This window comes from Dermacentor variabilis, chromosome 7 (assembly GCF_050947875.1).
Source record: "Dermacentor variabilis isolate Ectoservices chromosome 7, ASM5094787v1, whole genome shotgun sequence".
Taxonomy (NCBI): domain Eukaryota; kingdom Metazoa; phylum Arthropoda; class Arachnida; order Ixodida; family Ixodidae; genus Dermacentor; species Dermacentor variabilis.
In genome coordinates, this window is record NC_134574.1 from 157,552,777 (window position 1) to 157,569,799 (window position 17,023).

Here is a 17,023-nt window from a genome sequence, read left to right on the forward strand (position 1 = left end):
TCACCATAAAGTTGGAAAAATTATTGATGATGTGCCCTGGGCAGCCAATCGAAGAGCTCGCCCTACTAGCATCATTAAGGCAATTCAAGTCAAATGGTTAGGGGCGGCTGAATATTCAGCCGAGCGGTGTGCTGCGATCAGCAGCGATGTAGATTTTCAAAACCTTACAATAAATTGCACGCTTTATGTGGAGCACTTAGATGCGCCAATGATCAGACAGATCTACTCCAACGACTCGGTATGTTTGTACAAAATCGTCAAAATCGTTACAGGGTCCCTTTAAACCGAACTGCCTCAGACGGAACACCATCCTCATGGTTGGTTGACTTTTTATTCATGCAATGCTCAAGCTTTGTCTCTCAGTAAATCAAACTCCTGATAAATGGAACCAATTTCCCTGGACCCTTGAGGTTCCGTTTAAAGAAAGTTTACTGTACTAAGTTTTTTTTTTCTTCTTTTTGGGGCTTCCACTAACATTAACTGGGACACCTGTAGATTGACTGATTGATTAATTGATTGATGTTGAAGAAATAAAACAACACAGAGCACTTACACTGCTTGTTGAGAGCAGCCTGCATCTTTCGCTTGAGCTTCTCCCTCAACGTGAGACCTCTCGTTCCTCCACCAGCAGCTGCACTGGCACCTGCTGGTGTCTAGAAACAAAGAACGAGCCACCAACATTCAGTCAGACAAGAGCACCCACCAGCAACACACACTGCAGTCACTCACGCCGCTGGCACAAGCGCAGAACAAGCCACAAGCTTGAAAGAAGTATGAAAGGACCACCTGAAGCGCAATCTTATTTTACCACTAATTACAGCAGCAGCTGTTACGCAACTTGGCTTTAATGATTTGTTTTTATGTCTAGTAGCAATTGCTTGTCACTATGACTACCTTGTAGCTACAGCAATGTCATGAGCAACTTGAAACCAGGTGCATGTATTTGGGAGTAGGGCATCTCTACTGTTAGCTGCAGCATAGACGTTCCGCTTCATTTGCTTTTATTTCTGCTCCAAAACTGGCTTGCTACAACACATGTATGTGATATGGTTAGAAAGATGCATCTATGTAGTGTGGTTAAACAATTAGATGTAATTTTAGTAAAAACTCACATTAGTATGGTAACAAATCAGTAATTGGTTTGATGAAGTATCTACTAATAAAAACTTGTTTGAGAATATCAAGTACACTACTTCAGACTATGCAAGAAGTTTCCCGTGGTTAAATCAAAATTTTGACATATAAAACTCTGCACAGGATAAATGATACATTGAGCATTACAGAGTTAAATAGATTCTCCTGCCTGGCACAATAATACAGCAAGGAAACACAAATGAATTGCACGCTACACAAATCTGATCGTAAACTGGGTTTGAACAGCAATTGAAGTACAGCCCTTCAGTTTCAAAGTGCAAATGGGTTCAAGCTGTCACATGCCAATGTTTAAAGAGGCCTGCAATTGCATTGAAAAGATGGTTGTGGCAATTTAAGCCAGGTGTGAGCTTCAATACTACCACTTCACACATTGCAAATATGTACAGTCACAAGGTAAATATGAAGATATCATCAGCAAAAAAAAAAATTAATTTCTTCAAGCACCATTGCACCAAGTGAATTTTTTTTCAGAGTACTGCATCACTCGAACACGCACATATGGGTTGCACCACGACTTTAGTCTGCATGACTAAGCTCTGAATAAAAAAGGAAGAAGGGACAACCAAGTGTCAATGCTAAAGAAGACAAGGTCAACATACATGCTTGTTCAAATGATTAAATGAATGAATTTTAATTATACGGCTCTATTCGGTCTGTTTTTCATGCTTATTATTATACTTATTTTGTACCTTAATCGTACTGTATTTGACAGGTGCCCTCCTTCCCATCGTGCACGGTGGTACAAGTGCATCAAAGCACCCTCCCTCCGCGCCATCTGGCGGAGGACGTAGCAGTTAAGTTAGATAGCACTTGGCGCAGCACGACAGAGGGTGACAGAAACATCCTGTTTATGACTAATTACAGTCGTTTTTGATTATATGCTTGGTTGCCAACTATTTCTGCGTGTTCTCAGCATGAGGAGGCATCTAGTAATGCCATTTTCTTGTTCATATGACATGTACAAGTCACCTAACGGACAATTTTTTTTCTTGCAGTGGTTACAAGATACCCAGAACCTACATACACCAACTCTATCTTAACTCAACTAAGACCTCGGCTTCAAAAAAATTTATTTCATGCTGGATGGGGTCTCTAAAACCTTTGCTTGCGACTGTACATATTTAGGCATGAAGTACTACCTGCAGTCTTCAGTCTTGTAATGCAAATGGCAAACAGAGGAGTTCAGAGCAAAAATAAAGTTACCCAATAACTAATCAGGTCTTCACACAAACAGGTGAGCACTATTTCTTGAGAAAGAGTTCAGCTGCTTTAGTTTTTTTCATTGTCCAAGGCACTTGTAAAAGCAACAAGACAGCGTCCGGCGTACATGACATGCCATTTCTTGCTTACCACAACATCTTTCCAGTGGTCAGAAACATACCATTGAACAAACAAATATACACAAGGACATGATGACACACATTAAGAAAGTAAAGATAGCCAAAATGTGACACACAGAGTTCTCCTACCAAGAAGAGGAAAGATACTTCCTTTAGTGACTATCCAAGAAAAACATTTATCTCCCCAAAAAAAGGCTTGAGAAAATGTTTTCACACTGGACGGCAGTTCCATATCAACATCAGCGAGGGCATGGTGAAATTTGTAATGCCGAAATTCAATAACCAAACAAATTAAGTTTTTCATTTAAGAAATGTTAGAAAAAAATATATCTGCGGGTTTTTTTTCGTAGCCCAGAGGAATGAATGCTGCTGTTTTTGTAAACTTGGTTGTGGGGGAGAGGAGGTAAGTAGAAGAGAAAGTGAGACCAAGAGCTTACTGACTTTGGAGGCAGGACCTGGTTTACTCACAGAGACGTTGGGTCTGCAAGAGGAGAGAGAGGGCAAGAACACTTACTGCAACGAAAGATAATTAATAAGTCTCACTAAAGTTTGCATTATTTCATCCACACATGCACAGAGATGCTTCACAAGTCGTCACTGACGAATGACAGGGCCATCATTTAGTGCATGATGACATTTAAAGAATTCTTCACAGATGCACGCCAATCCGACAATTGACACATCAAAGACACCAAAGCTATATAAGTGAGCTCTCAACACTTTAGAAATACTAGGGATCTGTCCGCTGGCTCATGACCGCACTCCAACACAGCTGCAGCATAAAGCATGATTAGGGCTAGCTGTTCTTAGCGACGATCCCACCAATTGCAGCACCATGGCATCAGCTTTCACCATTGCAGCTGTACAACCTCCTAGCTGACCTCCAACATGGATCCTCTATAATGCGACCCAGGAAACAAAATTACTGATTAACAAAAATTGGGTATTACAAGTGGTCCATTTGAATGAGATGTACGCAAAGTAACTTTTATGGCAAATCAGTTCTGTGGAATTCCGCAAGGTGGAGGAAGGTTCATGAAAGGAAAAATTGATGTACACCCGTATGTAGCACGAAGCTACCAAGGAAACCCACTCAGGTTTCACAGAAACAAAGCTTCAATTTTGAAGAAAACTCTCTGGGACCAGGATGAATTTTTCCTCCACTATGAAGCTTTGTAACTGAGGAACCCGTGTGGGTTTCCTTTGTAGCTTCATGATACATACGGGTGGATGGCAATTTTTCCTTTCATAAAGTAACTTTTAGTTTAAAATCATTGATCATTGCATTTTTAATCAAATTTGGGGCTCCAACACCTGTTGCATTGCATTTGTTATCGACATGCACCGTCGCATGTTGGGCTCTGCGACACAAAAAATGTTGCGGAACTGCTCTTAACAGCTTCATTGTAAAATGTGAAGAGCAGCCCTGAAACACCTTTGTTTGTGAAGGTGAGCAACACATTGGAATGAGTGCATTGCCTTTCAAGGAGTATATTCCCAGGTAAACTTTTTAAGAGGACCTAACCTGAATGAAATTACAAAGGTGAAACGTAGACATAGCCTAACCCCATTTCGTCTCAACTCGCCAATTCATATCGGCTCGGGCGATGCCAACCGCAATGCACCGCCTATTGTTCCTACGAACTACTACTAACGCTGCATTTCTGAAGCGAAAGTGCAGAATTTATATGGTATTTCGTGCATCTAAATGGCAAAAGAGCCAAAGAGTGAAAAAAAAGAAGACATTCTCAGTGCAGATTTTAGCAATGCACCAAAGGCTTTTTGATGACGTCAGAGGTAGCTTACGATTCTTTGAATTTCTCATTTCATTTCACAGTCATAATGACGCGAAGTGTGGCCAAGAAGATATTTATAGACCATTTTTGTGCCACCCTGCACAATTGATAACGTAAGGCAGCACCCTCCAAAGATACCATACACAGGCCTAACTTCAGCATGACAACGCATGGACATTCGCAAAAAGTCAGGGAGACAAGATTATCGGTGGCACCAGATTGACAAGTCATGCCATTAGAGTGGCTGACACTCGCATTTCCAAGATTAGTTTTGCTGTTTGCTTTTCTCCACGTCGAATACCTGTTACAGAATGTTACGGTACCTACAGGAATCACTGAACCAGAAAAGGTTAAACTGCTTTGTGCTATGTTAATGCGCCAGTATAACTCGCCAGTGTAACAGCAATCCTTACTGCTCATTTTTCTATTTGTGGTGATCCTCTGTTAACCACTTGATGCCGGCATTCGAGAAAAGCACCTGACAACAACAAAGCAGTTTTGACAGGACAGGCGAGATGCAACAACTAAGGCTACTTTGTTCCCTAGAAAATCTGGAAGGGCATGCATGCATATGACCAGTGGCTGGCGTCTATGAGCTGTCGCACTGTCGTATGTCATCGCAGACATGGCGCAGAGGGAAAAGGATGCAGGAGCCTAGAAAGTCGTAGGAGCGAGAGCAAACAATCTATTACGCGAGGTTGCAGGCTCTCTGCTGCAAGCGGCAGTGTGGCACTTGGCTTGCATGTTCACAGCAACATTGTCTACAGATCGACGTTTCTGTTTTGTTTTTAACTGTGTTCAAAAAGTGCTTCGTGCGGCTTTAAAACACACACCAATGCATTTCCATAACCGTATTAAACAGAGAGAAGCAATTAGGTCACGCAACTGCACCTAATTCCTTAATACAACAGGTGAAATAAATCATTTCAAATACTAGTCCCTAAAAAGGGTTGAATCATGTGCAGTTGACAGGCAAGCATCACGGAACAAAGGACAGATAAAGCATATTTTTTTTTTCTCTTTTGGTCTTACAATAACAGCTGGTAAAAACCGACATCTGCTTAAGGTTTCGCAGCGACAGCTTAAGAGTGCTTCCTTTGGTTTTCTCAGCGTGTATTAGTGGTACACAGGCAATGGCAGATCATTCAGACACCAATATTTAAGACATCCTTGATTACTCGGACAGCTCCCATGTACAATTAGCATGGAGGAAAGGCTGCACGGCTTATGAAAATTATTGTTTGGGGACAAAATAAACCCCAAAGGGTGCGAACTTTTTTTAGTGTGCTCACAGAATCATTCTTGCAATAACCATCACATCTTTCTTGCCACAGGAGGCCTGCGCTTTGTTTCTGAATGCATGAATTGAATTCAATGAACGCCTTTGAAATGTTCTTAAAATAAGCAACAATTCACCAGACATAGGCACTGCATTTAACGAAGAAACAGCGGCTTTACTACAGTTCTTGAAGCAAGCAAGTACGCTGCTGGTAGCATTGCCACTTCAGCTCGTGCAGCAACAGCCAACCAAAAGGAGCTTAAGCTTGTCGGTGCACTCAGCCAATAGGAGGTTCGCATTCACCGAAAGCTTTGTCAGGCCAATCCCCCAACAATTTTTTGTTTCTGCTTTCCTTATCCTGCCACTGTAATTGACGGAGACGAAAACAAAAATGTAAGCTTCAAGCTGTCAGTTGACACCAAGATTCGCGATGCTCGACAGTGTTGGAAAGACAAGACTGCTTCGTGAACTTCAGCGTACTTGCTCTGTTTTCGCTGTCTGATCTCGCTTTCCCGCCTAACCTGAAACTGAATGCAAATGCAAATTCACAAGCATGGTGCCATGCACAACATGGAGAAACAGACCTCATGTAGCAATAGAATCAGCATACAGGCCGGCCCATGCTAATTAGGGACAACGATTAACTTAATACAGTATTACACAGAAGGTCAATTTTACTAACAGCACATGTCCGATAAATCAGAAAGCAAAAAAAAAAGAGAGGACAACTGACAATGCCCCTTCCATTACCAGGAGCAGCTCTCTGTTACATTAAAGACTGCAACAACAGATACCTGAGGCTAGCTCACTATCGCCTATCACTACATGAAAAATTACTTTGCAATTGTAATTGGAGGAATCCACCAAGTTTTACCACCTTCTACTACAGGCAGAAGTGCTAAGCTGCAAAGATGCACTAAAATGAGCAAAATCCCTTCTTGCTCATCGATTGGCCACCAACCAGCAAGACACTTTGCAAAAACTCCGGCACAAAAAAATTGCGCCAATTTGTAGTATCATTAGAACAAAGTCTTGACACTGAAAGAAAACTCCGGGTTAGACTGCAAACATGGAGTACACAATCTTTTATCTCTCGTCATTTACTTTCTTATATTTATTTACTGCCCCCCCCCCCCCCCAAAAAAAAACGGTGCTTAGGGTTTTTCAAGAGGCGGCCCTGACAGCAGCATCACGATGCAGAGATTCTGTGTACTTTGTGCAATAAACATGATGTCAAAATTTATTGTGCAATTTACGTTCGCACGATACTGCAAGTACTAAGCAAAAAAAAATAAAAAATGCGGCATTACATTTTACTGTAACCATTTCAAGTACTGCCTGATTATCACACAGCCATGAGCGGAGTGTTGCAACCACGGGAATGAAGCTTCGCAACATGCTGGCCACATGGCACCACTACAGCTACCTTGGGAATGCGGTTAAAACCATACAAGCGAGGGGATAGCCTCCGAGATCAAACCGCACAGATCGCAGAGGGCCTGGGAATGCCATCAAACAGCTCAGCAGGCTCGGCAACCATGGCGCGCCAACTTTATGCAACATTGATGCTCTGCAGCTATATCTATCAGGCATCACCTTGTGACATCATGAAAGAGTGAAATAACTAGTGCCCCGAAAATTCAAGCTGAGGGTTATTCTCATTTAGCTTGTATTTTGAACATTCTGTGACTGATAACTTGGGTTTGCATGCATTGATTATTGTAATCTCTTTTGCTGGTAGTTCTTTTACATGCTAAGAAGAGGCCCAGAGCAAAAATGGTGGCCTTAGAAAAGTGTTGCAGGGCCCCTTAAAAGCACACAGCATAAAAAGGCAAAGTGCCATGCAGAGCAAGGCAGATGAGAGAGACATCACTTTTAAAAATTATTTTCTTGTCTATACAAAAATTGGCAGTTTCACTCAAAGAGCGAAGCATTAAGAGTGACAGCAAGGTTTAGCATTGTGCTCGAACGCTTAGGATGGTGTTCTAACAATACGCGCAGTAAAGAAAATTCAGCGTGAGCACATTGTGAGCACGTTGTTAGCACGCCATTCAAGGAGCTTGAACGTAATCCTAAAGCTTGATAATGCTTCACCCATCGCATGCAGCGTAGTTAGGAAAGCCAATATCAGTATTGCAGGCGTAGCACCTCAACGGTGCTCAAGACGAGACCAACGGAAAACTGTTGGCATTTGACAGCACTAAATGAAAAGATTGAAGGGACACTAAAGGCAAATATTAAGTTCACGTAGACTGTTTATATACCATCCCAGAAATCTCGCAACGCTTGTTTGATGCTAAAATAAAGACTTCGTTCACGAGAAATTTGGATCTGAAGGGTCCAAATAACTTTTTCGTAATTCAAATATCCCGCCACCTAACTGGTGGAGTGGTGACGTTGCATTCGCCATCACCACCCTTTGCTGCTCTCAGTGAGTAAAACGGCACCCGACAGACGGCGGTACCGAGCCAAGATGTTCCGTGGATTTGCCGCTGCAGCTGCTTTTTGGTCAAGTGGCGTAGACCGTTCAGGCATCCCTCAACATCACATGGAAGCTGAATTCTCTGCTACTTTCAGTTTGTGCTAGTTTCACGAGCCAGCAGAACTAGCGCAGCACTACGCGATAACGATACGGAAACGTGAAAGCGTGGGCAGCACGGAGTTGGGCGAAAGCGAAATCTTTAGACCGCCCGCGTCGTTAACGGTAACTTCAATGAGTTCTTTTTTTTAAGAATGAAATATAACTTGTGGACAAGTAGCAATTTATTTCATCTTATAATACAACACAAGCATGTTTTGTGCAAGGGGTAGTTGAGTACCACTGACAGAATTTAACTGAGGGGTGCTTTCGTCATCAGGAAAGTACTTGAATGCCCTGGGGCAGTCTCTAATCATGTCCTGCATTTACCTCAATTTCTCGTTTATTAAGGCTCTGTTCGCGATAATATTGACGCCTTAGCAATTCTCGAGCACTGATCTATTACCTTAGTTGACTTAATATTTGCCTTTAGTGTCCCTTTAGCTGGACGTTTACTGTCCGTTACCCTCATACCAGTATATGCACACAACTGCTCGGTGGAAACGCTAATGTTTATGAGCACAATGATCATGCCTGCAGCAGAAGGCAGAACATTGCTTCCCCGTCTCTGCTGCAGAGCCAATTGAGCGGGAATGACATCCACCTTGCTGTATCGCTTGTGCAGCCTAAAGCACCGCGCATTGCTCGCGTCTATGAAGACATAATGTGCTTATCAAACAAGACGCCAGCAATCTCGCCATCCTCACCGTCGCGCAAGCAGTAGATAGCACACTCGGCATGCGGGCCTGCGCATGCGCCATCGAAACCAGGACAGCACGGCAACGATATGTACACACCTCAACTGTTTGTATAAATGCTACACAATAAAAAGTGTTAATCTTTCAGAATTAATCATTCTCTTCCTGCCTAAAGAATGCGCTGAATTCGAATAATTTTACTGCACCGCCTCATTACGCAATTTGTGAGATGATTAGGCAGTGAGCCTTTCTGTTAATACATTAAACATTGTTCTTGCACACTTCTTTTCCAAGAAGCAACATTTTTTTTCTGCTCATTCGCACTCATCTCATTCACAAAATGTGTCAGAAAAGAATTTAAGGGGGGACACGGGTTGTGGCGACCAAAAATCGCGAAAAAAACCCGATTTTTTTTCTTGCATTTTTGGAATGTACAGCTATTATTGCATCTATATTGTTAATTTCATACCGATAACATCAGTATTTTAGCCGCAGTGACGCCTTATACGACATGTACTAGCTGAATTTCAGGCGGAACTTGCGCTGAAACGGCATATTTTCTGAAACGCGCGCCTGCTCTTCCACGTGTGCTAGCGCGGACATCTTGGTCTCATTTGAAAGAGGCGACTTTTCCCTTCAAGTTCCCGCCAGAACGGGCCCCATTCAGCCATTGGCCACTTATAAAATGCGCGGCAATGGATGGATGGATGGATGGATGGATGTTATGAGCGTCCCCTTTGGAACGGGGCGGTGGCTTGCGCCACCAAGCTCTTGCTACTATGCTGCCTAATATCCTACCTAGGTTAACCAATGAAGAAAAAAAAAAAAAAAAACACTATGAACTACCACGTCCAAATTTTCTGATCCCCTATTGCGAACTGTGCTTTTGTACGTCTCCATCTTTTGTCGTTTCCCTACTTTTCTTCCACCAATCTTCCAATCGCCTCTTACTGATGTCTATTGCGGACCTGTTTGCTTTACCACTGCTCCTGCTGAACCCAAGGGCTTCAAGGAGGCCAGTGGTGCCTAAATCGACCGCTGGGTACACGTCTTCACATTCTAATAAAATATGCTCCGTCGTTTCCCTAGCTTTACCACAGCAAGCACATGCTTCTTCTTCCTTCTTATATCTCGCTTTATAGGTGCGTGTTCTAAGGCATCCCGATCTCGCTTCGAAAAGTAATGAGCTTCCCTTTGAGTTATCATAAATGGTTTCTTTCCTAATTTCGTTTTTTCCTCTTAAGTAGTTACTCATGGCAGGTTTCTTTTCCATTGCCGCCACCCATGAGATTAATTCAGCCTCTCTGACTTTCCGCTTGACCTTCTTTGTTGCTGTGTTGCCCACCCCACAGGCCGCATACTTGCTGGTAAGCTTCCTAGTTCTTTTCCTCCACTGTGAATCAATGTTTTGCCTGTACAGATACCTGAACACTCTCCCAGCCAATTTACTTTCCTCCATATTCCTCAGCCGTTCTTCATACTCAATTTTACTGTGAGCTTCCCTCACTTCAAAACTAGTCCAGCCCATATCCCCTTGCACAGCTTCATTTGTAGTCTTCCCATGAGCGCCCAATGCGAGGCGACCCACTGACCTTTGGTTCCCGTCGAGTCCTGATTGTACCCCTGATTTAAAGCAAACAACCGCATTTTCAAAAGTAAGTCCTGGAACCATTACCCCTTTCCACATACCTCGGAGGACCTCGTACCTATTGTATCCCCGTAGCGCTCTGTGCTTCATTATGGCTGCATTTCTCTTCCCCTTGACTGTTATGGTTTTTTCCTGTGTTTCCATATATCCGTTGCCTTCGTTTATCCATATACCAAGGTATTTACATTCTGTTACCCGAGGTATTTCTTGGCCCTGTATCTCCACTGTCTGTTCACTGTTTTCATTGAATACAATAACACCTGATTTTCTAACACTAAATTTCAAACCTAAATTATTGCCTTCCTGTCCACAGATATTAGCCAGACGTTGCAAATCACTTTGCTTGTTTGCGAGCAACACAATGCCGTCCGCATAAAATAAACCTGGGAGTTGCTGCTCTATTACTGTACCTGCCTGTTTGTATGAGAGATTAAACCCGATATTACTTCCTTCTAGCGCCCTCTCCATCCTCACCATGTACATCATAAACAGCAGCGGGGATAAAGGGCACCCTTGCCTCAGTCCCTTGTTGATATGAACTTTCTCCGCGCTCCTCATCACTTCCCATTCAACGCAAACAGTATTTTCTAGGTAAATCTCTCTCAAAAGCTGTATACAATCGTTACCTAAGCCTTCCCCTTCCAGAATATCCCACAAAATGTTGCGGTCTACGTTGTCGTAGGCTCCTGTAATGTCCAAAAAGGCCACATACAAAGGTCTGCTTTCTGCTTTTGATATTTCAATACACTGAGTAAGAACAAACAAGTTATCATCCAAACGCCTACCTACTCTAAAGCCATTCTGAAGCTCTCCCAAAAATGCCATTATTCTCTGCCCATGCTTGAAGCTTTAATTTGATTGCCTGCATTGCTAGCCTGTATATTACCGATGTAATGGTCAACGGTCTATACGAGTGAATTCTGTCTTTCTCCCCCTTACCTTTATAAATTAAATTCATTCTACTTTGTCGCCAACTGTCTGGTATTCGTCTATCTTTTAAAGTTTTTTCCACTGCTTTCACCAGAGCTTCCTTACTTTTTGGTCCTAGTTCATTTATCAGCCTAACGGGAACCTCGTCTAGCCCTGTGGCTGTGCGCTTAGGAATTTTCTCTTCCGCTTTCTTCCAGTTTAAGTTTGTCAGCACCAGGTCCTTTTCCACTTGGGTCACTTTCATGCTCTTTTTTTCATCAAGTACAACCTCGTCATTGCCTTGGAAAGATTCGGCTGTTGCTTTTCGGATGTAATTTATTGCCGCTTCTCCTTCCAGTCTGTTTTCATCTTCGTCTAGGATATGTTGTTGTATTGTTGTTGACTTCCTGCCTAATAATTTTATGTGATTGCAGAATATTCTAGGTGCGGCCTTCTTTTTCTCACATATTTCTGACAACCAACGTTCACTTTCACCTTTTAATTTTGCTTGCACCAGTATTTGAACCATAGACTTTTTCGCCCGGTATATTTCCCATTTACTGGTTACTTCATCCTGTGGCAACTGCGCCTTCTTTGCCTGCCTGTGCTCTCGAGATGCTTTCTGTCGTTCGGCGATCGCTTCTCGTATCTCCTTGTTCCACCAGCTTTTCGGTTTCTTTTTTCCTTTCCAACGAACATGTTGTTTCTCTTTCCGTATTTCCGTCGTTATTACACTTAGAAGCTCACCATATTCCCACTCTTTACTTGGCCATTTGCCAAGTTCTTCCTCGACTCTAGTGACTGTATTTGCTATTTGTTCAGCATTCAAATTTGGACTGGCCATGTTGCTCTCCTTGCTCTCTTTCCCAACTACATATCCCATATTTAAAATGATGCGTTTATGGTCACTCCCTATGCTGCTATGCCCTTCCTCATCAATAACCATTTCTCTCAACTTATCATGAATTCCTTCTGTCATCAGACAGTAATCAATGGTTGATTGCCGGTTTCCCACTTCCCACGTGATCTGCCCTTCACACTTAGGCCCTGTATTCACGATCACGAGGTTATGTTGTTCGCAAAGGTCTAGCATTGACTTCCCGTTATTGTCGGTATAGCCATCTAAATCCTGTATGTGGGCATTCATGTCACCTGATAGGACAACCTCAGCACCATTCCCGAAACCCTTAATATCAGCGCTTATGCATTCCACTAACTCTTTATTCTGCTCTGTGCAATTTTTTCCGGTCCACAAATACGTAACTCCCAGCCAAGTTTCTTTCTCACTCATTGTACCTGATAACCAAAGATGCTCTTGACATTGTGAATTTACTCTTTTCCATTTGGCTCCCTGATGGATGAGCATTCTGACTCCCCCTCCCTTTCTTTCAGACTTAGTTCTGTTGCACCCTTCCCATACATAATTCTCAATAACTGGCGGCTCTTCTGAGTCTCTAAGGTGCGTTTCTGTAACCGCATACACCCCTATTTGTTCTCTATGTAACTGCTCCTCAATCTCTGCCCACTTTTCCTTTCTTCTGCCGCCCTACATGTTTATGTAGCCTATTGCATGGCAAGCTGTTGTTCTTGCTTTCCTCCTTTGTCTGTTATTGACGGCGATGCTCTTCTGGTGTTCCCCTAGAGGACCTTCTTTATTACTACCTACTCTGACCTCCTGAGCGCCCGCGGGCCCCCTAAAAAAGCAACAGCACGACCCCCAAGTCGCCAGCCCACTTCTCGTGCTAACCTGTAATTGAAGTGGATCCCATCTCGTAAAGAAAGGTACTAGAACGCCCTCCTATTCGTCACTCGGTGCACGTGACTTGAGCTTGCCTCCCGATTGGCGGAACTGCATGGCCATCATCTGCTCCGCGCTTGGAGCCGCGCACTGAGGTGCGCCATCTTGCCCCAGTGTCAACGCGATATCTGAAACGGAACGCAAATTTCGAACGCGGCACAAGCTTGGTGCGCAAAAAGTGGGACGGACACTCATCGAAAACTTTAAAAAACGCTGCTCAACACTGCAAAACGCTCAGGACGCCACAACCTCAGCGACTGATGCCGAAATCGTCGATGCAGCAACGGCAGGCCTAACGACCGCATCGGCTGCTGCGGATACTGTGACAAGTCCGCCTGCCGTTGACCGTTCGACCTAGCGCTCACGTACGGCAAGATACGATCTATCGGCAACCCTCCAAGCAGGAGGAGGAGGAAGCGAAAGCCAAAGCAAAGCTATCGGAGTTGTCTTCCGCTCCAGCGACGGAGAGGAAACGCGAGTGTGGGTGACAGTACCGATGATGCACTTCGCCCGCCTGATGGGACTACGTTTACGATTGTGGATTTGAGTGCCATGAACACTTTATAAACATTTGCGAACTGCAACATCTGCAGTGGTGCCTTATAAATCGTCCGAGACGAGCGGGAATACGGACTCGCTGTGAAGCAGCATTTTATGTGCGCAAATTGTGGAGAGATTGCGTCGGTGTGAAGCTCGCCGCGCGTTCACAGTGCTGAACGAATGAAACCCTTTGCTGTGAACGTTTTGGCTACGCGTGCCATGCAGGCAACGGAGAACCGACAGACCGCGCTCAATGACGTTTGTCTCGTTGATGGGCATCAGCCGTCGGGCTCTTCACACCAAAACGTGCCAGAGCTACGTGAAGACGAAGTTGACGCCAGCGGCCGATCGCGCGGCGCGTAATCTGACGAGCGACTGCGCACGGTCGGTTCGCGAACTTTACGCCGAACTGAACGTGGGTCATACTGGGAACATCGTTGTGTGCAAGGGCAAGGGCCTCAAAGGACATAATGAAAGAACTATGTCTAAATCCGAGAGAGCAAAGTCGCACCCTCATGGCCGAGAAAGATAGGCATCAAATGACAGCATCAGCCAAGAAATGCAAAGCATCAGAAAATTTGCACCAGTCCCTCAAAAAGCGGCACACCGGGGCTGGGAGTCAGCAGGACTACATGCCTGGTGCCTACTGAGCTGTTACAGCTGTAAATTTGTAAATAAAGTAGGGTTTTGCATGTTTTCTCACTTTTCTCAAAACATGTTTTTGGGTCACTTCACTAGACTGTCGAAGTGATATCTCATGATCTAGAACAGCTAGAGCACTAATTCTTTCTTTAGCAGAAAGCCTAATCTACATATTACAAAGTGCTGAGAGCAGAATTTCAAATTTGTGCGTATGTATATTTCCATTTTATGAATTTTCTTTTGGTGTGGTAGCCTTAGGTCAAGGAAAGAATTTTGATCACCTGCAGAATGGCTAATTAAAATTTCATTTGAAAACATTTTGCAGCATTGCAGTTATTGCACATTATAGTATCTAGCTATGCAATAATATTCACTTTCTGCTGAGCAGTTTCTTTTCCATTGTCTCCGGAAACAATGGAGTGGCAGCACCGTCAATCTCCTGAACTAATGAACCTACAAGAAAGATTATTGTATATTTGAAATCAGCACGAAAAACTAAGTAAGCTTGTATATTTTCATCAGATTTGGCCATAAGATGCAGGTAATAATCTTCACAACCCATGTCCCCCCTTAAAAGAAGTGTACTATGAACAAGCGCAGTAAGCATTGTTGATTTTGCGCCTTTTCTTGCCAGTGTGAACCATTAAAAAGTCATACACTGAGCCATCAGCTCAACAAAGAACACTTTATCAATCATTCAAGAAAGTGAGCGCAATGCACAACAAATTCTGTACTTTAAAATTTTATTTTATCCCCTTAAAGGAGCATTTTCAACACCTCTGTCAAAACAAAATGGCAGCCAGAGACTGAACAAAGTCAGCCAGAAATAGCTAAATACTGTCATAATAACATCAATCACACTTTTTTATAAGTAAATCAGCAATGGTTAAGCTCAATGTCTGGTGCGATTGGCAGGAAATAATCCTTATCTAAAAAGTGGCTAGCACCATGTTTTGTACATCAACACCAGCAGGACAATGAAAATTCCTTTCAGACAGGCCAGAATCTTGCCTCTTTTGCCAAAGTTGTGCCACGCTTTGCCAAATGTGAAAGCAAGCTCACCTCACTGCGTCCGCCGACGGCCAGTTGTGGCGAGTGCCGTTGGAGGCACCCGCCGAGCCCTGCTGACCCTTTGACGTCTCACTGCTGGTGCTGTTGCTGCATGACCGGTTCTTCTTCTTTTCCTCGTCGTCGCTGCTGCTCAGTGACTTTGACCGCGACCGTGACAGGCTGTGACGGTAGTAAGACTTTCGGAGTGGGCTCGGCAGCTTGCGTGGGGCAGGCGGCGGTAACGATCGCGACCGCGACCTTCGCTCCCGCTCATGACCCTTCGGCGACCTCGGAGATGAAGTGGAACGCTTCCGGCTGTGCCCCCAGTGCCTGGACCGCGACCTGTATCGTCGACATCGTAGTTATTCACCAGCCTATTTTCACACCCACTGCAGGACGAAAGTCTCTCCAATTACCTACCCGCGTCTCATACTAGCAAATTCCACATTATAGACCGTTTTTTCGTAGGCGCCGCCATATTGTGAACGCAGTGGCGCCGCCTATGAGCAGCGCCATACTGGCTTGGGTGAAAGCGGTCTTTTGCATGGCAGGTATACGCTCGGCGGTAGGTTCTGGCGTTTGTTTTCGCGGTCGTGCGGTCTGCTTAGTATGACGTGCGTCTTCTACGTGGTAAGCGGTTCTGTGAAACGTGCTGAAGTGGTTTAAGGCGTCATGGCCGGAATTTCTGCTGGCGTTGAGGTGGACGGAACACGCAGCGCGATGTGTGCGCGCATATATGAGCCTATACAATCAGCCTCGGAGATCAATTGTGTATTTCTGAATGTTCCAATCACTAATGTGACCTTATTGCAGTATTATCTTCTATTTCTAACTGCGGTTTATGAGCCATGAAACATACGCGACCATTGTAACAGCGTGGGTACCGTTCTGCTACGATGGGAACTGTGCTGTTATACTTTGACAAGCGTTCAAACTGTTCGCTGCAGGTGACATTGCGTGACTACTTGGTTGGATGGATGAGGTTTCCACCTATGAATAAAATAGTTTTGCCTAGTAATAGCAGCATACCTTATAGTCTGAATTAAGCTTGTCCAGTAAAGCGACTATTTACGAACTGCGCAAGCGTCCTAAGCAGTAGTAGGTGCCGGATTAGATATTTTTGTTCTATATAGCGCATGGTCCAAGCATACGGTATCAGCGGTTATATATTTATAAACATTGTGCGGCATTAGCCCGTTTTCTCTTGCTTTTTAGAGAAAGAGGATGGCAACCGATTTTTTTTTTTTTTTTCCGGTTGTGTTCGTTCAGTTCTCTACGACACGCTCACACGTATTAAGGAATTTGCGCTGAGAAATAGCCATCGCATTCTTTTTAAGCGAACCCTCTCATATATTATGGCTGTATACAGGCCAAAAAAGGCAATGCCGAAGCACACAGCTTATATATGTATCGTGCTGTCTCACCAACCGCAGTGATCGCTGTGTTGAGCAGCACCATGGGCCTCATGCAGCAAGGCTAGCGTAGACATATGGTAATTTGAAGCATACTTGAAATGCGTGAGAACGATGCCAGTGTGTCACAAATATTTGATAAAGCCTGCCGCTCAGATGGTTCGTAGTTGCCTTAGGT

At 44.0% G+C, this 17,023-nt stretch overlaps 1 pseudogene; it reads right to left on the minus strand.

Annotated features, from left to right (window-relative positions):
- Positions 1 to 17,023, minus strand: part of LOC142588257 (uncharacterized) — a 67,093-nt pseudogene that overhangs the window by 15,545 nt on the left and 34,525 nt on the right.